Source organism: Etheostoma spectabile, chromosome 2, assembly GCF_008692095.1.
Source record: "Etheostoma spectabile isolate EspeVRDwgs_2016 chromosome 2, UIUC_Espe_1.0, whole genome shotgun sequence".
In the NCBI taxonomy this organism is placed as follows: Eukaryota; Metazoa; Chordata; class Actinopteri; order Perciformes; family Percidae; genus Etheostoma; species Etheostoma spectabile.
The window spans coordinates 4,760,354-4,774,605 of NC_045734.1; the positions used below are offsets into that span (position 1 = coordinate 4,760,354).

A 14,252-nucleotide genomic window follows, 5' to 3' on the forward strand; every position below is an offset into this window, starting at 1 on the left:
GGCGAACGGTTTTCCAGAAGCACCTTGGTGCAGACCGAAAGTCCTTCTCCATGTCTTCACCAAACTTCTCCCACACCCGCTGCTTTGCCTCTGTCACGGCAGAGGTTGCAGCTCTTCGGGCCCGTCGGTACCTTACAACTGCCTCCGGAGTCCTCTGGGATAACATATCCCGGAAGGACTCCTTCTTCAGTCGTGCCTAGTTTTATTAAATTTCACCGTGGATCTAAGTTCTAGTTGAATTTACACACCTGGTGAAATACATGGAACTGAATTAGTAAATCGGTTAAATGACACCAAATTATCCCTGCTGCTGTGTAGGTAGTTTGCGTAGACATGTGCTGGAGTGAGTGTCAAACGGTTGATTTTGTTGAGTTGTTTTCATTTACACTGCAGTGGTAAACCAGCAGTTACTACACACCACACACATCACACACCACATATATACACACACACATATATATACACACACACCAGTTTATCAAGAACAATACTACGTTAATCCTGCAAAGAGTGGATGCTTTGATGCGGCATCAGTTAGAAGAGCAGCCCGATTTTGTAATCTGCCCTATCCCAAACCAAAAACCCTTACTCAGCAGTTCACTGGATTCAGCATTATCCTCCAAGCATTCTTAGTAGACTTTCAGTTTTCAGATTCGCGCACTGGAGTCATGTCTACTCAGACTTTTTTTCTGATTTCCAGAGCATTTAATTGGTATTTTAGACTACTAAAATGTGCGGCATGTGTTGCATATGTATTTCCCACAGTTGAAGGTGAGTCTCTCCCTTCCTGCTCCTTTTTCCCCGACATTCCAACGTAGCTTTCATCTCGCTCTGTGCCGGCTCGAACATTTCACTTACTTGAAACTGAAGCTCTTAAATCTTTAAATCCCATCTGATGTCATCTTGCTGTTGTTTTATGCATGTGGTGGAAAAGTGGCCACAACCTGACAGGCTTCTCTGGTTTGGTGCTGGGCCGTTAGTTCTACTCGAGCCGACCATCTGTCAGTGTTAATGAGAGCTGGGTACCCTGACAGGCACTGGTGTCTTAGTCCCTGGCCAGGCTCTGGCATGAGTCTCCGGATAGCCAGCACAGTGAATCAGGTTGATTAAGAGTCAGTTTTTGTTGTTGCTGTGGTTTCTGTGATGCTATTTGAATTATGTCTTTTTATGTCTTTATGATTCTTTTTTACTTCATTCAATTTCTAATGAGCCCGTAAGACACCGCCTACCGAGACCTGGGTCTGTACGAGGTTTCTCCCTAAGGAAGTTTTTCCTCCCCACTGTCACACTACTGCTTTGCTCTGGGGGGAATTACAGAATTGTTGGGTCCTTGTAATTAATAGAGTGTGGTCTAGATCTGTAAAGTATCTTGAGATAAAGCTCATTATGATTAATACTATAAATAAAATGGAAATTAATTGTATTGAATTTGTCAAGGTGGACTGGTACATACGTGCATTCCCACAGTATGTTTATTAAAGTTACCATGTCTACCAAGTTGTGAAAGATGCATAAGAATGGGAAGACTAGGACAAAGAAGACACTGACAACAGCGCCCCAAACTGTGTCAAAAACTTTCTTTTACCTTTAGCCAAGGAGTTTGTGCTTTCTGCTGGTTTGTCTGTTTTTCTGTCAGAAGGATTACGGAATAACTACTGACCTGATTTTATAAAACTTAGTGGAAGGTATAGCACGGCCAAAACAACCTATAAAATTTTAGAGGGGATACACAAAATATTTGTCACTTTTGTGCTGTATTCATGTGGTGTCTGAACATCGGGAAAAAATGAGTTCCTGACTGGTAAAATTCCACACTGCATTAACATTGTAAGATACCTTAGACGTGTTGTGTGTGTGTGTGTGTGTTTGTGTGTGGTGTGTGTGTGTGTATATATATATATAATATTAATATATATATATATAATATATACAGATACATACCCACAGATAGGACATGTTCTTAATGGAGGACTGCAGTCTCCGAGTGCCCTTCTAGTTTATATAACCTAAAATATTTTTTATATATCTGAATTCATCATTCAATATTCAGTATATATATAGATAACAGTATACAGTCTACAGATAGGACATGCCTTGGTGGAGGACTGCAGTCTCCGAGTGCCCTTCTAGTTTAATAAACCTAAATATTTTTCCCAGTCTCTCCTACCTGGAACTATATGTATAGACATTGCATGAGAGACACATTTCTTCTGGTACTGACCGAGTCCTCTTTCTTTCTGTCTTTTTGTGCAGGTGACTGGGACTGTCTTCTCTAATCCTACAGTGTGCATGTAAGTTTCATCAAAACTTGACGATTCAGACCATTATATGCTGCTCTGCCCCATTACTTACAGTAACTCACACACACATGCAACACATACACAAATTCTTTAAGACCAGCATGCAGGATTTAATGGCATCATCTGTAGGTTCGATTGCAACCAACTGAATCCCTCCCTTTCCAAGCGTGAATGGTAAAAAAACTCTAAAGGCCCTCTCTAGGCCCGTGTTTGGTTCATCGGTTCTAGACTACTGTAGAAACATATGGTACCAAAATGGCAGGCCGTCTGGAAGAGCACATGCTCCCGGTGTAGACGGGCTTATCTAAACTCAGGAAAATTTGTCTTAATTCTTTCAGGTTTCAGGTGATCATACCACAAATTAAAACATTAAGAAGGGTGTGCATCTTTCCCTTATAAGACGCTCTGATACGTATCTAATACATGGGCTACAAGACGTTCAGGGACAATACATTTTATGTGGAACATTCAGTGCGATTCGATGTTGAAACCATTCGGAGCGACATGATGGATCCAACTCATTTGTGATAATACAGTTACTATTTGTTTAATTTTCAAACATTAATTTCCCATTTATATTAAACACGCCAATTCTTGAAAAGAAGCATTGTCTATCTCAAAATATATATATTTTGTAAAGGGCAAGAGACAGTAAAGCCACGTCAGATGCTAATACAATACACTGTAACTTCAGAGACACAGTACCTCAAACACAGGTCCACGTTACACAGCCATTGTGAGCACTCCAATACTAATAATAACAGCAGAGCCATAGCATTACTTGAGTACACACTTGAGTACAATTATACTGTTGTGAGCGTTAGCATGGGCTTGGACATTTGTGCTAATGTCACGAACATCTTAGAACTATAAATGTCAATATAAACTTACCAGACCCAAACCTATACCAATCTCTCACATGTTTATGAACACACACATGGTGGATGACTAACAGACCGCCAGTACAATTTACACCATCCACATTGTATGCTACTCAGCCACTTTCAAAGCTAACTCCAAAAACAAACCTTGCAGTCAGCACGGTTTTTTTTCTGCAAACCCAAACAAGGCACTGATTGGCTGATCCCCGCCACATCGAATATGAATGACCAATTTCTTAACCAACAAATGGCCATGTTTTTGTCTCCGTCGCACATAAATACACACCTGTCTCTTTCAAGAGCTTGCAAACACCACAGCAGCTTCGTTAAATTGCAAAGCCGATTGGTAACGTTAACCGGGACATCACCTGATCTTGGTCCATTTAAACCGATGCAGGTCCATGTAGTTGTATCTGTGATTGAAAACCGTGTACTGACTGTGTTGTATTGGTGACTCTACACCCTTAATTTAATTCCTGCCATTAGATTCCCCTAAATCCTACACACTGGTCTGCATTAAGCATTAAATCATTTTTACATACATTACATCTTCTATATGACCTGAGGAATTACATTTCCTTCTCTCTTCTCTGTTTCCCCTACATTATTCCCTACACTCCTTCACCATGCCTCATAACTTTTCCTATAGCATCCAGTTACATGCAGCCGTCCAAAGAGGGCGACCCACCTAATCGGACGCATCACGCTAAGCAGAGGTCGGCAATGCCCCGCGAGGCTGGCTCCCTCCTCGCCTAAAAGTAAGCAGACAATCACCCACATTCAGACCTGGATCACACCTGGATTCTTAATAATTAGTTAGTATTTGTTTTAACTTCAGTTGACTACCAAATGAGCTCAAACTAAATAGTGATGTTTTGTAATTCCTGTGAAAGCCAGGTTTTTTTACTAGGTAACAGACATTGAAATTGTTACAAATATGTAAATAGTGCCTGTTGAGCAATGGCTTTTCTCGCAGTCCAACCTTCTTCTACAGCGCTGCTGAGGAGGGTCTGGCTAGTCCCACACAGCATCCGGGATAGGAGAAAACTTGTTCTGGTTTTTTGGCTTCTTAAATCAGTCACGATCGTCTGGGTGGTGCTAAGCTCCAGACAGAGCCCTGGAACCTCTGCTAAATAGCATCGGAAGGACTTGTTTTGGTGGTGGAACATATGTACGTTTAAAAGTTGTTTTAGTCGTCGTGCAACAAAAAAACTCAGATTGGACAGATGTCTAGCTAGCTGTAAATCTGGGAGCAGGTAACCGTAGTCCTCAAAAATCCACCGAGGTTAGATGCCAACACAAAGAAAGCGGAAGGTGGAGGACATCTGGACGAAAATGGCAGAACTTGCGGCGGCACCTGAATAATCCTCGAAAAAGAAACCTTGTCGATATAGATTCATTCATTCTCCTTTCTCTCCTTTGTGTGCAGGTGGTAGGAGGAAGATGACAGAGACAGGGAGCTCGGGCCTTCATCCCCAAAGTCAAGAAAGGCAGCCTTGCAGATGTTTGGGACACCTACGAGCAGGTGCAAACATTGTTTCTATAGTGTGCAGGAGCTGTAGATGACTCAGCGTAGTTAAAATAGCCCAAACAAAGAGTAATTCCAGGGGAATCAGTGCTAACATTGGCAAGCATAGAACTAGCTTCCACTTTCTAAGTGAAGCTATTTAGCCTTGCTTGTTAGCTTGCACTTTCTGAGTGGAAAGAAACTTGCAGCTTACATATGCACGTTGATGTTTATAAGGTGAGACAGCTTAAATCGCTTTCAGCTGATAGCCAACACAAGTCCAAAAGTGTCTTTTTGTAGGTTCCACAAAGTTGACAATCCCAGAAAACAGTGCACTGTTGATAGCAACTTCAGCTTTCCAACTGTTTGAAAGAAGCACCCATCAGACTTAAAGTTATTCATTTCCACAATTTTCCAACCCATTTATTCCTCTTGAAAACATGCATAATAGCTGCATTAGCATTGTGGTTTATATTTCCTCACAACAAAATGAAGAGAATTTAAATTTCAGTTTGACTTCAAGATGTACAAGTCTGTGTTAGTTTTTCTAATCAAATGAACTGCGAGATGAACCTCAGGGATCATCATTATGTTGTCGCTCTTGTTCCAGGTGACGAGGTGCTGCAGTGAATGGGAAGTCGTGCCAGGCAACTAAGAAAATGTACAACATTATCCTTGAATCCAAGGCTAAACCTCAAGTGGAAATAGTTGTTTCAAGACCTATAGGGTAAGAGTAACGTCATCAACATGCAATAATTATCATTAAAACTTGAACATTGGCATTGACAGACACTTTTGATATGTCTCCTTCCTTTATCTCAAAGATCTATCCCCGAATTATGTCCAAAAACTTCTTGAGAAAGTATATAGAGCATATCAGTAAGTAGTGTTGATTTAATGGGTGGATCCCCTTCCCCTCACTCTTCCTAAACCTAAGATCAAAAGATAATTCCTTTTTCCAGCTATCCCTTTTCTCCTCTACTACCCTAACCGTTTAACGTGTAAACGTGTATTGATTGACTGCTCAATCTTCTTCTACCATACAATTGGTTTGTCGACATAAATCTTTCACTCATTCATTCAGATGAATGTTTCAAAAGTCCCGACTGTGCATCCTGAAAGTATCTTTAAGTACTGCATATTCTGTACATTTGAAGAACTCACTGACTCCTTTTGCTTTTTAACAGAGACATCCCAAGAATCCCAGAGTCTCCCACCCTCCTCTAGAATCTAGTAAGTGTTTATGTGTGCTGCTTTGTTGGCTGTATATGGCTACAAGTAAATTATCTGGAGAAACTACAGTCTTCAATGGCTCTAGTCTACTTTGGGGGTTGACTGCATTTTTTTCTGATTTCTAACAACTGTTGTTCTCTATAACAGCAGGCTCCAGTTCCTTTGAGTCGCAAAAGATGGACCGTCCCTCGATATCAGTGATGTCCCCTACCAGCCCCGGACCCTTCGAGACCTTCCTCTGGTACTGCCTGACAGCTATCTGTGAGTATCTGAAAGAGGAGACATGTGTTCATGTGAATGGATATAACATGCATGGAGGCTAACGATCTTCACACATTTTACAGGTGAAGCTGTGGTACGACAAAGTGGGCCATCAGTTGATCGTCAACGTCCTTCAAGCCATAACCTGCCACCCCCACCGACGGACCCCCGGAACCCCTATTCAAGTGTACTTCCTGCCTGATAGGAGGTAAGGTCATTGTATTCATTTTCTTGCATTTTGTGGGTCCATCTCACACCACAGTACACCAGTATTACTACATGATAAATGAGCATCATACCAGCAGTAATGACTATAACAGAGGGATAGCTATCTACTTAACCTTTAGTTTTAATTTGCTGTATGAAGATTAAAAAAGTATTTATGCCAACAATTGACATCATCCATCCTGTTATTTTAAAAGTCCATATTTTAAAAAGTGGATTTCCATGTATTTTGTGATTATAAAGAGAATGCACAAAGCCTGTATTCAGAAACTGTGCCTTTAAACAAGCCGTCGGACTTCTGTACAGTTGTGACGTCACCACTATATACTAGTATATTATATATATACTATATATATATATATATAGGTAGAAAGTGCCGCTACAGTGCAATGACTGCATGAGTGCAATGTGGAAGACCTGGAAATGCAACCAATCAGAGAAGACTGGTTTTTTTCCAGAAGTGCTTTAAAGAATAATTCTTAAAAATAAAATAAAATAGATACAGTGCTAAAACGACCGAGGGTAAAGACAGGTAATTCACACTGACATTATGCAAAAAACTCCTGTGCTAAATACATAGTAAATCAGCCTGATGGGGACCTTTCAGGGAACACCGTTTTAATGTCATTGTTAGAAACATGCTTGATCTAAACTTGGTGTGTTCATCCTTTGTTCTAGTGATAAGTAACGCGACTAAACAGTGAAGAAGAGCGCTGAACCCAAGTGGAACCAGACCTTCCTTATTTCCCACGTTCACGGCGGGACTCAGAGAGCGCATGCTAGAGATCACAGTGTGGGACCAGCCCGAGTCCAGGAGGAGGAGAGTGAATTCCTGGGAGAGGTGCACACACATGATATCTATATACTTGTATATTTTTTACACTTGCAGATAAAGCATTTGCTGCTACATTACCTGCATTTCTTATGCTGTTATCTTATGTGTGTTTTTCTCACGGACAATAAACTGAAATATATAGTGAATACTATATGTTACATATACAGTATATGCTGTATCATAAGCTACTTTCCCAGCCCTTTACTGAAGCTTTGAGAAAAATGCATGAGAGGTGATAGTGAAGGAGTGTTAAGGGATGACTCTGAATGCCACGCCCCACCGAGGGAAAACAACTCTCAAAGTTTCAGTTTCAAGTTTTACTGTCACATGCACAGTAAAGACACTTTTTTCCCTGTACATAAAATTCTTCTTTTGCTGTCCACCGAATGCCAAACAAGTAAATCTACAGATATACTGTACAATATATAATTAAAACAATTTTAAAGGATTTACACTTGTACAGTGTACATCCGGCCTGAGGGTAGAAGTGGACATCCTGCTGGGGATGCGTGGGTCCTTGAGGATGGAGGCGGCTCTCCTGTGGACCCTGTGGTGGTAGATGCTCACAAGAGGGCAGGGTACTGCAATCTTCACCACTCTCTGCAGGCGTTTGGTCCATACAGTAGCTCTGCAGTACCACACGGTGATGCAGCTGGTCAAGATGCTCTCAACAATGCAGCTGTAGGAGTTGCTGAGGATCTTAGGCAACATGCCAAACCCCCCAGCCCCTTAGAAAATACAGCCCCTGCTAGCCTTCTTTACCAGCTTGTGTGGTGTTAAGTGTCCCATTGAGTCCTCACTTATGTAGACACCCAGGTATTAAAGCTCTCACCCTCTCCACTTTGAGCTCCCGGATTTTCAGTGGCCGATGAGGTCTCCTCTTCTTCCTCATGTCCACCTCCTCCTTTTTCTGTCCCTTAAAGGTTGAGGTTGTTGCTCACACCTTGACACCGGTTAGGCCTCCTCCCTCCTGAGGCTGCTTCCTCTCCAGTGACTTGTTTGCGTAAGGAGCCTCCTTGGCAATTTTGTCTGCTAGCACAACAAAAATGCCTAAACGTTATTGTAGTGGTATTACTACCAATAGGATAACACCCCATGACTTATGTTTTTTATATCTGCTGACCCGAAACTGAGCTTTTATGAAGACAAAAGTGGATACAGACGTGAGAATCAGCACAGAGACTAGGGAGACTGGGGGATCCGGACACTAAGGCTAACATTATGTCTAATATTACGTTTTGCAGCAAACATTTTGTTACCAAGTCCAAATATCCAAATGTCAGTTTCAGCCTATCGTCGGTAAATAACACACATACGTCGGTCATATTGTTAACTTAGTGTCCGGATCCACAGTCCTCTGCATGGGGCTACCCCATGCGTTCATTTAAACGGTGGTAGTAGGTCTATCATGCTAAGCTTAGATGAGCAGTAGCATAGGACGGTTTGCGTGAGTATTATCATTAGCATGTGGGCTTGATCAATGAACATGGTTTGTCATTTTATTCAGCTCATTTAAGTACAATTCAAAAGACTAGAGATCATGGTTGATAAATACAACACATACACAATTCGTTTCAAGTCTTTATTTTAGGTTGTGGAGTTACCCAAGGTTTCATTCACCGTTTTCTCATCTTCAAGCAGGGATCTAGGTCGAAGTGGCAAACAGGAAGTGACAGAGTCTGAGTAATTTTTAGAGGGAAAGACCCAGAATGTCCAAGTGTCCGCTAGTACAGAGGGGTGTGCAGGAGTGTCTAGAGTTCTGTTTTGAGAAGCTGTGACATGTAACTTCATTTTGATATTATAGTTGTATATTGTGTATTAATGTAGCCAGAAAGTTTGGGAATGGTAAATAACATAATGGTGTTTGATTAATTTCTCAACTTTGGTTTGTCTTGTAGAGAGGCTTCTGGTATAAAGGAAGGAGGCCAAGGCTCCTCTGGGCAGAGCAGTGCAGGTGCAGTGGCAGGTGCAGGTGCAGGCAGGTGCAGGTGCAGGTGCAGTGCAGGTGCAGGTGCGGTGCAGGTGCAGGTGCAGGTGCAGGTGCAGGTGCAGGTGCAGTGCAGGTGCAGGATAGTCAGGGCTAATATAGCGTTTGATCTTGTCTATCATTTTGGTGATGATGAATTGAATTGCTATAGTCACCCTTGCAATACTGCACTTCCATGTGATTGATAATAAATTGAGCACCAGGTGAAGAACTCCTGAGTTCATTTCTCTTTCCACCATGCTAAACATTACACTCCCCATTCTCTCTGCTGACTCCTCACTCTGTATCCCTTTTGTCTTCATAAAAGCTCAGTTTGGCAGCTCATAAAAACTTTAGTTATGGGTTCTTACATACTATATACCACACAGCAGCTTTTAAGCATTTGTCTGTTGTTGCTAGCAGATGAAATTGACAAGGGCTCCTTCATGCTTACATGCAAGGGAGACCGGAGAAATACCCAGACACACAGTCTCGACTGCCCAAACCTCTCTGACAAAGGATCCACACACTGTTTCTCTTTTGCTCACTCATCTGTCTCTTCCACCCTTTGTCTCCCTGTCCTCTCTCAGATCCTGATAGATTTGGAGACGGCCCTGCTGGCGACATTCCTCATTGGTATAACTCCAACACATGCATGTCCTCTATACCTCTGCCCCAGCCTTCCCCTACCTCCCACGCAGACACGTCATGGAGACAGCCCCAGCAAGAAACTACAGAGTTGTCTGCTTTCTATAGTATTTGAAGTCTGTGTGTATAGATATGTGTGTGTTTTATGTTAGGCGTCACAATACATTGTTTTTTTTCTTTTTTTCCGGTATGGCAACATAAACTGGCACAATAATAAACTCTTTGCAAAGTCTGCGACCTATCGCAAAAGACACTCAGAGGTTTTTGAGTTAGTTTTTCAAAGTTCAAAACGCATAACTGTCATTGTGTGACCCAAGGGTGCGTTAAAAATGATAAAATACGTTGTATATTACTGGCAACTAAATAATATAAATAGTGTAATAAATGAATTCTATCTAGAATCACATATATTATAAAAACAACATGAGAAAATATATAAGGAGCTAAAAATGTGATAAAGTTTAAAAGTACTGGAATAAATAAATGTATGTGAATATTTACATGAATAATGATTACATTTGAGTTTGTAACAAAACAAGACATGTGAGGACGTCCTCTTGGCTTTGGGAAACACTGATCGTCATTTTTCATCATTTTCTGACATGTTATAGACCAAACAACTAATCGATTAATCTACTAGAAAATAATTGTTAGTTGCAGCCCTATTTGTATTGCACATTGCCCCCTTTGATATGTTGCCATTTCCAGAGTTCAGTTGTGTGACGGCAGGTGGGAAATCTGAGCAAGCTGTTGGTGCGTATCCTGGGTTGAAGAAAAATCCAGACAGCCGCCCTTTAAAATGCAACTCATTTTTTTTTCGTGGTGCTTTTATGTTCAATTCAATTTCATTTGTTCATAGCAGAATGTTAGAAATTATTTCCTTTTGTTTGTTCTACATCAATAGATTTTTTTGGGTATTAGCAGAATACTGAAAGCACCAGAAATGAAGAACTAGTACGTAGCATTATCGCGATATTCAACGTTATCGCCAAGGTGCAACATTAGGGGAAGAAATATGACCAAACAGGTTGTATCCCCCCCGTACTATTACATGTATGATTTATCCCTGTTTTGTGACCCTACGTGCGTCTGAGTGTGTGCTTGCTAACCTTTCCTTTACTGAGCTTTCTCTTCTTTGTCTCTCAGTGACAACACAACCTTTCAACCTTACCCTATCCTCTCTCTCTGTGTGGTGTGTGTGTGTGTGTGTGGTGTGGGTGTTTGTATGTGTGTGTATATGTGTCAGGGTCCTATCGCATCATTGATTCAGAGTTTGATGATGTTTTGATGTAGTGACTAAAGGTGGGTGGGGGACATGGTTACCAAGCATTTTCCTTGTTATAGCCTGTAGGCGTCCAGCACTGGGTAGAGAGCGCTTTCTTTGCATCCTCGCTCACTCTGTTTTCTCCAAACCTTCCAGCCCTCCATTTTTTTGGGGCTCCACTGTATGCTTTAATCTTCTTTAGAACAAAATGCACCCAAATTTAAAGTAATTAATATTTGCTGTGTCAGCGAAAGCAAAACCTTTGCAAATTCATCATTTGCTACAGACTGCAGTTTTTTTTCTGAACAGCATGTTGTAGTGCTGCAGTTTAGAAGTGCAATGTACTTCACTGAGGCTGCAGTGAACAGCTTCTCTTCTTCTGCGGGCCCGTAGACACACTGAAGCACTGATGCATGTTAGACTGTAGAGAAGGCTGAACGATTTCAAAACAAAGAAAAAACAAAGATTTTAAACTACAAATCGCTTTGCAATTTTTAATTTTTAATATTTATGTTTTTTAAACTCCTATTGTACCTCCTTCTTCATGTTAAATAAAGTATAAAAATCCACAGAAATAGGACATTTCTTTAAACAATCTGTGATAGGTAACATTATCCAGCAAAACTGTAAATATAATATTAAAAAGAGGAAATATAAATGTTAACAAAATGTTACACCAGACATTCAACTAAATATTGCACATTCAAATAAATCGGTCTTCACGATGAGCCAACGCATTCCTTAAAATTGGATTTCGATTTGAAAACGATTAATCGTCAGCCCTGCTGAACTACAGCTGTTCATGGAGTTTCCTCCATTCTCCTGCATGCTTCCATCCAGGCCGCACTTCACTGAAAGGACACTGACTAGTACACTAGAACTGAATTTGTGCGTTATTTTTGGCCAATAGAATCACAAAACTGCTTTGCTGTAGGACTGTTTCTGCTGTGGCACCTGTCAGATGAAATGGGGACCTGGTTTTTATAACTTTGTTGGTTCATTTCGGCATTTCCAAATGCCAGATGGTTTGCCACATGCGGGAGTTAAACAAGTGTTACACAAGCTCAGACTTATTTGAATGTCTATGCTTATTTTTATTCCTATGCAAACACTGAGCTTACATTGTATCTTGTGCACTACCAACACATAGTTATATTATCTTGAAACATTTGTGCTTGTGCGCTATCCATCCATCCTCTTCGACCGCTTATCGGTGTCGGTTCGCGGGGGCAGCAGCTCCAGTAGGAGACCCCAAACTTCCCTTTCCCGAGCCACATCAACCAGCTCCGACTGGGGGATCCTGAGGCGTTCCCAGGCCAGGTTGGAGATATAATCTCTCCACCTAGTCCTGGGTCTCCCCGAGGCCTCCTCCCAGCTGGACGTGCCTGAACACCTCCCTAGGGAGCGCCCAGGAGGGCATCCTTATCAGATGCCCGAACCACCTCAACGGGTTCCTTTCGACGCGAAGGAGCAGCGGCTCTACCTGAGCTCTTCTCGGATGACTGAGCTTCTCACCCTATCTCTAAGGGAGACCCAGCCACCCTCCTGAGGAAACCCATTTCGGCCGCTTGTACCCTGGATCTCGTTCTTTCGGTCATGACCCACCTTCATGCCCATAGGTGAGGGTAGGAACGAAAATTGCCTGCTAGATCAGAGCTTTGCCTTCGTCTCAGCTCTCTTTTCATCACAACGGTGCGATAAACAGAATGTATACCGCACCCGCTGCTCCGATCTCCTACCAATCTCACGTCCATGGTCCCCTCACTCGCGAACAGACCCCAAGGTACTTAAACTCCTTCCCTTGGGGTAAGGACTCATTCCCTACCTGAAGAAAGCACTACATCGGTTTCCTGCTGAGAACCATGGCCTCAGATTTAGAGGTGCTGATTCTCTCCCAGCCGCTTCACACTCGGCTGCGAACCGATCCAGTTGAGTGCTGAAGGTCACAGACCGATGACGCCTCAGGACCACATCATCTGCAAAAGCAGCGATGAGATCCTGAGCCCACCGAACTGCAACCCCTCCCCCCCCCGACTACGCCTCGATATCATGTCCTAAATTTATAAACAGGATTGGTGACAAAGCGCAGCCCTGCGGAGGCCAACCCTCACCTGGAACGAGTCCACTTACTGCCGAACCCGGACACAGCTCTCGCTTTGGTCCTACAGAGATGGTGTGCCCTGAGAAGGAACCCCCTCACCCCATATTCCCGCAGCACCTCCCACATTTTCTCCCGGGGGACCCGTCATACGCCTTCTCCAGATCCACAAAACACATGACTGGTTGGGCATACTCCCAGGCCCCCTCCAAGATCCTTGCGAGAGTGAAGATATGGTCCCGCCGTTCAATCCGAGGTTTGACTATCGGCCGAACCCTCCTTTTCAGCACCTTGGAGTAGACTTTACCAGGGAGGCTGAGAAGTGTGATACCCCTGTAATTGGCACACACCCTCGGTCCCCCTTTTTGAAGAGGGGAACCACCACCCCGTCTGCCACTCCTTAGGCACCGTCCCAGACTTCCACGCAATGTTGAAGGGCGTGTCAACCAAGACAGCCCCTCCACACCCAGAGCTTTCAGCATTTCTGGCGGATCTCATCAATCCCTGGGGCTTTGCCGCTGTGGAGTTGTTTGACTACCTCAGCGACCTCCACCAGGGATATTGACGACAATCCCCCATCATCCTCCAGCTCTGCCTCTACCACAGAGGACGTGTCAGCTGGATTTAGGAGTTCCTCAAAGTGCTCCTTCCACCGCCCTATTACCTCCCCAGTTGAGGTCAACAACGTCCCATCCTTACTGTATACAGCTTGGATGAGTCCCCGCTTCCTCCTCCTGAGGTGGCGAACGGTTTTCCAGAAGCACCTTGGTGCAGACCGAAAGTCCTTCTCCATGTCTTCACCAAACTTCTCCCACACCCGCTGCTTTGCCTCTGTCACGGCAGAGGTTGCAGCTCTTCGGGCCCGTCGACCTTACAACTGCCTCCGAGTCCTCTGGGATAACATATCCCGAAGGACTCCTTCTTCAGTCGGACGGCTTCCCTGACCACCGGTGCCACCAAGGTGTTTTGTGGTTACCGCCCCTGAGGCACCTAAGACCCTAAGACCACAGCTCACCCGCCGCAGCTTCAGCAGC

The 14,252-nt window shown here is 43.1% G+C and overlaps 1 protein-coding gene across 26 annotated transcripts in view; it reads left to right on the forward strand.

The window, feature by feature from the left end:
* rims1b (regulating synaptic membrane exocytosis 1b) overlaps positions 1–14,252 on the forward strand; it is a 174,675-nt gene that overhangs the window by 74,053 nt on the left and 86,370 nt on the right. Inside the window, exon 1 of one of the 26 annotated variants that reach the window (XM_032526911.1) lies at positions 9,922–9,946. The exons of the other annotated variants lie outside the window; for them this stretch is intronic. The gene's annotated coding sequence lies outside the window, so the exon portion shown is untranslated. Of the gene's footprint in view, positions 1–9,921; positions 9,947–14,252 lie in introns of those variants that run through there. 26 annotated transcript variants of the gene reach the window in all.